Below are 7,523 nucleotides of genomic sequence, written 5' to 3'. Positions count from 1 at the left end.
CTCTATCAAACCTGTGCATCATTTGACTTCAATCTGCTTTTCTTTGTTGCATTATTGTATGGAGTTTATTCTCTTAAGTCAATAGCCTGGGATTTGCCAAAGTTTAAGAGATTTTTACTCACATTGGTGAGTTTATGTATCCCATGAGGTAGATTCATTGCAATCAGTAATGGGAAATATAGCAGATCAAATATAATGTTGTTAATTATTATTACATCTTTTAACATGGATAACTATGTGCTGTTCCATGAACCTCAAGATTTAAAAGCCTTTTCAGTGGAGCCACTGCTGATTTAACCAATGCGCTATACTGGTGAACTCACTGATGCTGAAACATCTCTCATCTGGGACAATGATGAAATAGAAACTGACTGGAACTGCAACTTATCAAGAAAACTAGGGATCAGCGAGAGGTTGGGGCCGAAGCTCAGAATACAGAGGCACTGCAAACCCAAACACCCACTGACACAGTTTCTCAAGGTGAATTATGATGTGGTTCTGCACTATTCGGTTCTGATCTCTGTGGTTTGTGGAAAAAAATGATATCTGCTAGAAGACAACTACAAAGCTCTCTTGCGATAATGTGACACAGAATCAAGTCAAATTTGGAGTTCCCCTTATGGGGCTTCTTTCATTCTTTCAAGTGGCAGCTGAATTTGGTGATCAGGTATCAGTTACTATCAAATTGTATGAAATCTTGATAGTGATTCCTTTATTTACATTTCCCTATCTCTGAGGTTTGCCCCATTTCTTTATTAAAGAGACAATGGGGGTGAAATCTCTTTAGTGCTGTCCATAGGATAGCCGTGCTCCTGCCACTGTGCAACTTCATATTGATATCTGCCTTTAAAAACAATCTGAATCTATGGTCAAATACTGGTGTCGGAACTAACCAGGGTTCATAATAGAATGACTAATTATTCAACTGCTGCAAACCAATATGGGCTAGATTTTCAAACTGTCATTATCACAAAGGTGATTTTAGTGCTACATTCAGTATTCAGAATGACAATTAGGTTTTCTGTCAGTGCAGATTTCTCGCTATTACTTTAAATAATAGTGTGCTGTGTGTATGTGCATTTATTTATTCTGTTTCTATTTATTTCTGTTCCTCAATGGCTTTGAAATTGTTGTTGTATAGTATCAAAGGCAAAGTAATGTCTCCACAAGGACATTGTTGCTGGTTTTCCTCTGAGACCAGTGCAGAACTTTACCAGTTTATTGTAGGCCTGTTACATTATAGTTAAGTTTCACCTCTGCCAGCTGGTACAACATGGAAATGTGAGTATTGATGAAAATAAAGTTTTTTTAATTTTAGTCTTTAATATTGTACTTAGCAGGACACTCTCAAGAATTCCAATGGGAAGGGAGAAAGCATTTAATCTGTCTGGGTAATGAGTGCTGATTGATAAAGGCATGGAGAGTGGACCAGGTGATGGTTGGCAGTTAACTGCCAATGCTTGTTGTGATTCGACTAAATTGGTGATGGCCATTCTCTGCCTCATTTGGCATGACATTACCGTGACCACTCAGGCAACCTGCCAATTGAAAACATAACAGAGTTCAGTTGTCAACGTCCATCACCATCTGACCAGGCCATTTTTCCATTGGGAACATCTCGATCAATTATTGTGCACTTTCCAAAGCATCAGAACTCTTTTCTTGTTCAGTTTAAAATGTTGTTTCCCTTTATGTCAAAATATTTCTGTATTTGCAAACAATTGTTTGAATTTGGGAAACTTTTGTTAATGGAGTATCCAACATCCAGCTGATATGATTAAAATAGAATCTAGTTTTTGAATTTGAAATGATTTAACCCCCTGACAAGCCCACTTTGTTCATGAAGATCCTCTTTGTATATTGTATCAGTCTGGTTGTTGAAAGACAGCTTTTGAAAGTTGTTTACTTCGGTCAATTTCTATTTAATGAATTGCTGAAATGGTGCAAAATGCATTCTATTGCATTTACAAAACTAAGATATCTTGTGAAAGCAGGAGATGTGCACAGTGCAAATAAAAATCCCATTTACTGCTGGCCTGGACAAGACTGATAAACTTAAACTTGTGATCATAGAGAAAGGACTGAGATCTTCACAGGCTCATTATTATCTAATGTATTGAGTTTAAACTTATGTCGATCTCTAAATTCTTCAAAGCCTTGATCCACGCTGTCTCTTGTACCCCTTATATACACAATCTGTTCTTTGGTTCTCTGATTGCTTCATATCTTTTTGTCCATGAGTATGGCCAAGCCCCCTTAATTAGCTGTACTTTACTGATAAACTTCCTCAGATGCCATCTGGTACTGATTCCCTCTTTGAAAGCTTGCTTAAAAGCCGAATTCATGTTTTTGGTCTTGGTCCTAACTCTTCTGATACATGCCAATAAACTTCTCCTGTTTGTCATTTGGTGCATCCTTTTCTAGTTTGGAAGGTCGAACTCGAATAAATATAAGGCTAAAGACAGGATTCTTGTGGAGTGACAGAGGGATTTGGGTGTGCAGTACATATATCCCTCAAAGTTACCACCAAATGGATGGGTTGTTAAGAAAGCATTTGGTGTTTTGGCTTTCATTAACAGGGGGATCGAGTTTGAGAGCCGTGAGGGTTTGCGACAGCTCTACAAGTCCCTGGTGAGACCACACTTGGAATATTGTGTCCAGTTCTGGTCGCCCCACTATAAGAAAGATGTAGAGGCTTTGGAGACCATGCATAGAAGGTTTACCAGGATTCTGCCTGGACTGGAGGGCTTGCCTTATGAAGGAAGGCTGAATAAGCTCAGAAGTTTCTCTCTGGAGAGAAGGAGGAAAAGAGGAGACCTGATTGAGGTATACAAGATAATGAGAGGAGTAGATAAAGTCAATAGCTAGACACTTTTCCCCAGGGCAGGATTGACTGGTACAAGGGGTCATATTTTTAAGATATTAGTAGAAAGGTATAGAGGAGACGTCAGAGGTAGGTTCTTTCCGTAGAGAGTTGTGAATGCATGGAACGCATTGCCAGTGGTGGTGGTGGAAGCAGAGTCATTAGGGACTTTTAAGCGACTGCTGGACATGCACATGTTTAGCAGTGAATTGAGGGGTGTGTAGGTTGTTATTATATTTTACATTAGGATTAAACCTTGGCCAAAGGGCCTGTTCTGTGCTGTACTTTTCTATGTTCTATGTTAAAGCATCTCATAAATGTGAGTATTTAATGTCCACTTTGGCAGATTTAATTGATTCTAATTGGAATGTATCTGCCAAAGCTTTAGCAAAACTGAATCAGCAAACAGCTTCAAACTGTGCACACATCCATCATATAACATTGCTGCTCCACATTAACGTTTCAAATGCACTGCTCCATTCCAAATAGCGGACCACCCGTTCCCTTCATAGAAATGTGTTTCTGATGGATGGAAGTGGTTGTTTCGGTACTTCTGCCATTTTTATGGAACTCATCTCAATTTACACTTTAGAATTTAACACTCAGGACAAGACTGTTTGTGTTAAGCTTTATCAATTTTGACCAGTTTGCCAGCTCGTCATGTTTTTGAATATTGGAATGGGATTGGGTTCTATGAGCCCTCTAGGGACAGGCTGCAAGGTCATTAGGTGGATAATAATAAGGGAAGGAAGGAGTTTCAGTGGCTCTCATATTTCCACCTCCGTAGTATTTTATTGATCCCAAATTAGGGAAAGGATGGCCACTCAGGTGGTCAATGTAGAGTCTGTTCCCGCCAATGCCGGCAGTTTGTTAGCAGTAGGTGGGTCCTCCATTGTGTGGGAGACCTCCTCCTGCATCCTAGAGACACGCCTGCAGGATGTCCCTCCTAATGAAGTACCTTATGGCTCATAACAGGGTATCCCATCTGCATACTGGAACAGTCTCCTGTCCATGGTGGCGATCATTACGGGAACTGGAAATCAGAGTAAGTGAGTGAAAGAAGCTGTGAGGGCTAGAGTGTTCACAACATTCCCAGGACCAGGTTGGCAGGTCCTACTGAGACCATTAATAAGTCATTAAGATCCCCCAATTGGTGCATGGACACTGGGTTACTCCTACTCCTAGTAAGAGTACTGTGATTACTGCTGTTTCAGTGCTAGCAAGCAAATAGTGAAGTGTGGCCATGTGATAAAATCATTTATATTCAATGCTGAATATTTGAGACTTTTTTGTGAGAAACTTTATAATTCTTCTCGATGTTCTTAATACACTTTTTGTTTCATATAATGGTGATTTTCTACATAGGATTACAGAGGAAATACAGACCATTTGGCACAATCAGTTCATGCCAGCGCTTATGTTCCACTCAAGGTGTTTCACATCTTTTCTCATCTAAATCGCCCATTGTAATTCTCGATTCCCATCCCTTCCAAGTGCTTGCCTAGTTTCCTTGAAATACATCTCAACTATTGATTTCAACTATTCCGTCTGGTCACATATTCCCCATTCTCATCATTCTTTCAGTGAAGAGGTCTCTTCTGAATTCCCACTTGGATTTCTTGAGGTACCGTCTTATATTGACAACCTCTTGTTATGTTCTACACCATACTGAAATGTTTTCTCTGTACCTTCTCTTTTCAAAATCTTTCATAATTTTAGAACTGTCATCCTTCTTTTCAAGAGAGAAGTGAACAGCACAACAATTCTTCCTTGATATACACAGCCAGAAACTTGTGTAGCATTCTTATAAATCTTCTCTTCACTCTCTCTCATACATTCTATAATATGTCAACTCGAACTGCAGGCAATACTCTTAATTATAGTCAACCAAATTTCTATAGTGACCCTACTTTCAAATCTATCCCTTTAGAGATAAAGCTTAGAGCCTTGTTTGCAGTTTTATGGCCTTTGGAACCTGTGGTGAAATTGTTAGTGACTGATGTAATTGGCTGAAATCCCTTTGTTTGTCTCCCTCACTTAGACGTGCATCTTTGAATAAATGACCTGCATATTATTCCTACCAAGATCTAACACATTTCGTTTATCTGTATGGTTCTTCATTTGCTAATTATTTGAACATACCGTAAATTAATTAATGATCTCTTGCAACTTCTTGTAGTCCTCAGAATTGGCTACATTTCAGCATTCCTTTCCAATTTGGTGTCATTGAATTGCTAATTTTTTTTTCGTAATTAGATGCAATATTAGTTTGCAGTTTTACTTTATTTTGTTTTGAATTTTTAGAGAGGTGCAGTAATCCACACGGTAACTATAACAACTAAATGTAGAATGACAGATAGATGAAAATTATTACACACACAGGACTAATTCATAGACTCTATTAACTTCAAGGTCAAAGCAGGGAATTATTTTTTACACGAATGATATGGTGAGATTATCCGTCGTGCAATCATTTTTGTCCATTTCTTTTTTGTTGCAGTTTATTTCCCCAGGTCGTTCTGTGCTACTGATATGAAATTGAAAAGGCACCCATCCTCCATTTTAAACTAAACGATAATAAAAAAAAAACAGCGTTTATATAAAATGTAACATGATTTATGAAACCATCCCTCCAGGCTTTTCCATATTCACAGCCATGTAGAGTTATATAGCGAGAGGCTGAATGAGCTGGGGCTGATTTCCCTGGAGCGTTGGAGGCTGAGGGTGACTTTATAAGGGTTTATAAAATCATCAGAGGCATGGATACAGTGAATAGACAAGGTATTTTTCCCTGGGGTGGGTGGAGTCTCGTCTAAACCTATACTCGTGAGTATAGGTTTAGAGTGAGAGGGGAAAAAGTTGAAAGTACCTAAGGAGTAACTTTTTCATGCAGAGGATAGTGTGTATGGAATGAACTGTCACAGGAAGCAGTGGAGGCTGGTGCAATTTCAACATTTAAAAGGAATCTGAGTGTGTAGACGAATAGGAGGGTTCAGAGGGATATGGGCCCAGTACCAGCAAATGGGACTAGATTAGTTTAGGATATCTGGTCAGCATGGGCGAGTGAGACTGAAAGATCTGTTTCCAAGTTGTACATCTCTATGACTGTAAGATCTCCCCCTTTGCTCTTAATGTACGAGTCGAATCTCTTTGGATTATCTTTAACATTATCTCATTTTCCTTTCTTGCCCTCCTCATTTCCCTCTTTACAATGTCCCTGCACCTCTTGTACTCTTCGGGATTCACTTGATCCCATTTCTCTATATCGAATATACGATTCATTCTTAATCTGAACCAGAGCCTCAATACCTTTATTCCTCCAGTGTTCCCTCGTCTTACCAGCCTTATCTTCACACTAACGGAACATCATGCCTCCGAACTCTCGTTATCTCACTTCTGAAAGCTTCACTCTTGCCGGCCGTCCCTTGAGCTGCAAACAGTCTACTCCAATCAACCCTTGAAAATTTTTGTCTCATACTATCAAAATTTGCCCTCGTCCAATTAAGAACTTTAACTTATATATAATGCCAATCCTTTCCATAAATATTTTACAACTAATCGAATTATGACCCCGGCCCCAAAAAGCTCCCCTACTAACCATTCAGTCACTTGCCCTGCCTTATATCAGAAGAGTAGGTCAGGTTTGCTCCTTCTGTGATAGTTACATCTGCATATTAATGAAGAAAATTGACTTTAGCACTTTCCAAATTCCTCACCATCCAAGCTCTTAAGACCATGGCTGTCCCACTTTATGTTTGGAAGGTTAAAATTTGCTATTACTACAATCCTATTATTCTTACATATAAATAAGATCTTTCGACATATTTGCTACTCAATTTCACTCTGAGGGGGGACTATTACAATCGCATCAAAGTAATCATGCTTTTCTTATTCCTGAGTTCCATCCACATAGCTTCACTAGACCATCCCTCAGAAATGCCTTGTGTTAGAACAGTAGTAATGTTTCACCACAAGAAAAATTGATTCCAATCTCCTTCTAGCTCCTCCTACTTCTGCCGTACCTTTGATGATGGAAGGGGCTTTGAACATAAATTATTCAACTTACTGGTGATGGTTAGTAGCTGAAAATAAAGATACAATGGGTGACTTGGGTGATGGGAAATAAAAGGTTACATTGTGTGGAAGGAAAATTCTGGATAGAAACAAGAATTTTAAAAGAACGAACTCCATTCTGTCTGCCCAGGTTTGCCTACACCGCTATACCTCCAGAGTACTTTCCTTTTATTTTGATGAGTTCAAGTTAATCTCGGCCGCTGTTTTGTACTTGTTAACCATTTGTTAACGGGTGTTTGCCGTTTCAGAATGTAGATTGCCTTATTATGTACGTTCTCAGAGTTCAGTGTTTGGAGTCCTTGTTGGTTCAACCTGTGCTTTGGTCTATAATGCTAAATTACAGAAAAATATTAATAGCAATTTAAAATAAAATGTTAGGATATTGGAAGAACAGCTAAGAGCTTCAAAGCGTGACAGAGGGGTTGTGGGAAAGGACATGGACAGCAGCAGGGTTTCCAGAACTTCTAATCTCTGCCTTCCCTGATCGAAATCAACCTGTGATTTATAATTGTTGAGGATTGTTATTCATTAATATCGGTGTGTCAGATAGATCTCAGTCTCAGGGAGGTGTCACGTGCTTCTTTGT

Source organism: Chiloscyllium plagiosum, unplaced genomic scaffold (assembly GCF_037043375.1).
Source record: "Chiloscyllium plagiosum isolate Xiang-an unplaced genomic scaffold, Cpla_swu_hap1 HiC_scaffold_51, whole genome shotgun sequence".
Lineage (NCBI taxonomy): Eukaryota > Metazoa > Chordata > Chondrichthyes > Orectolobiformes > Hemiscylliidae > Chiloscyllium > Chiloscyllium plagiosum.
Note: the sequence above shows the minus strand (reverse complement) of the source record.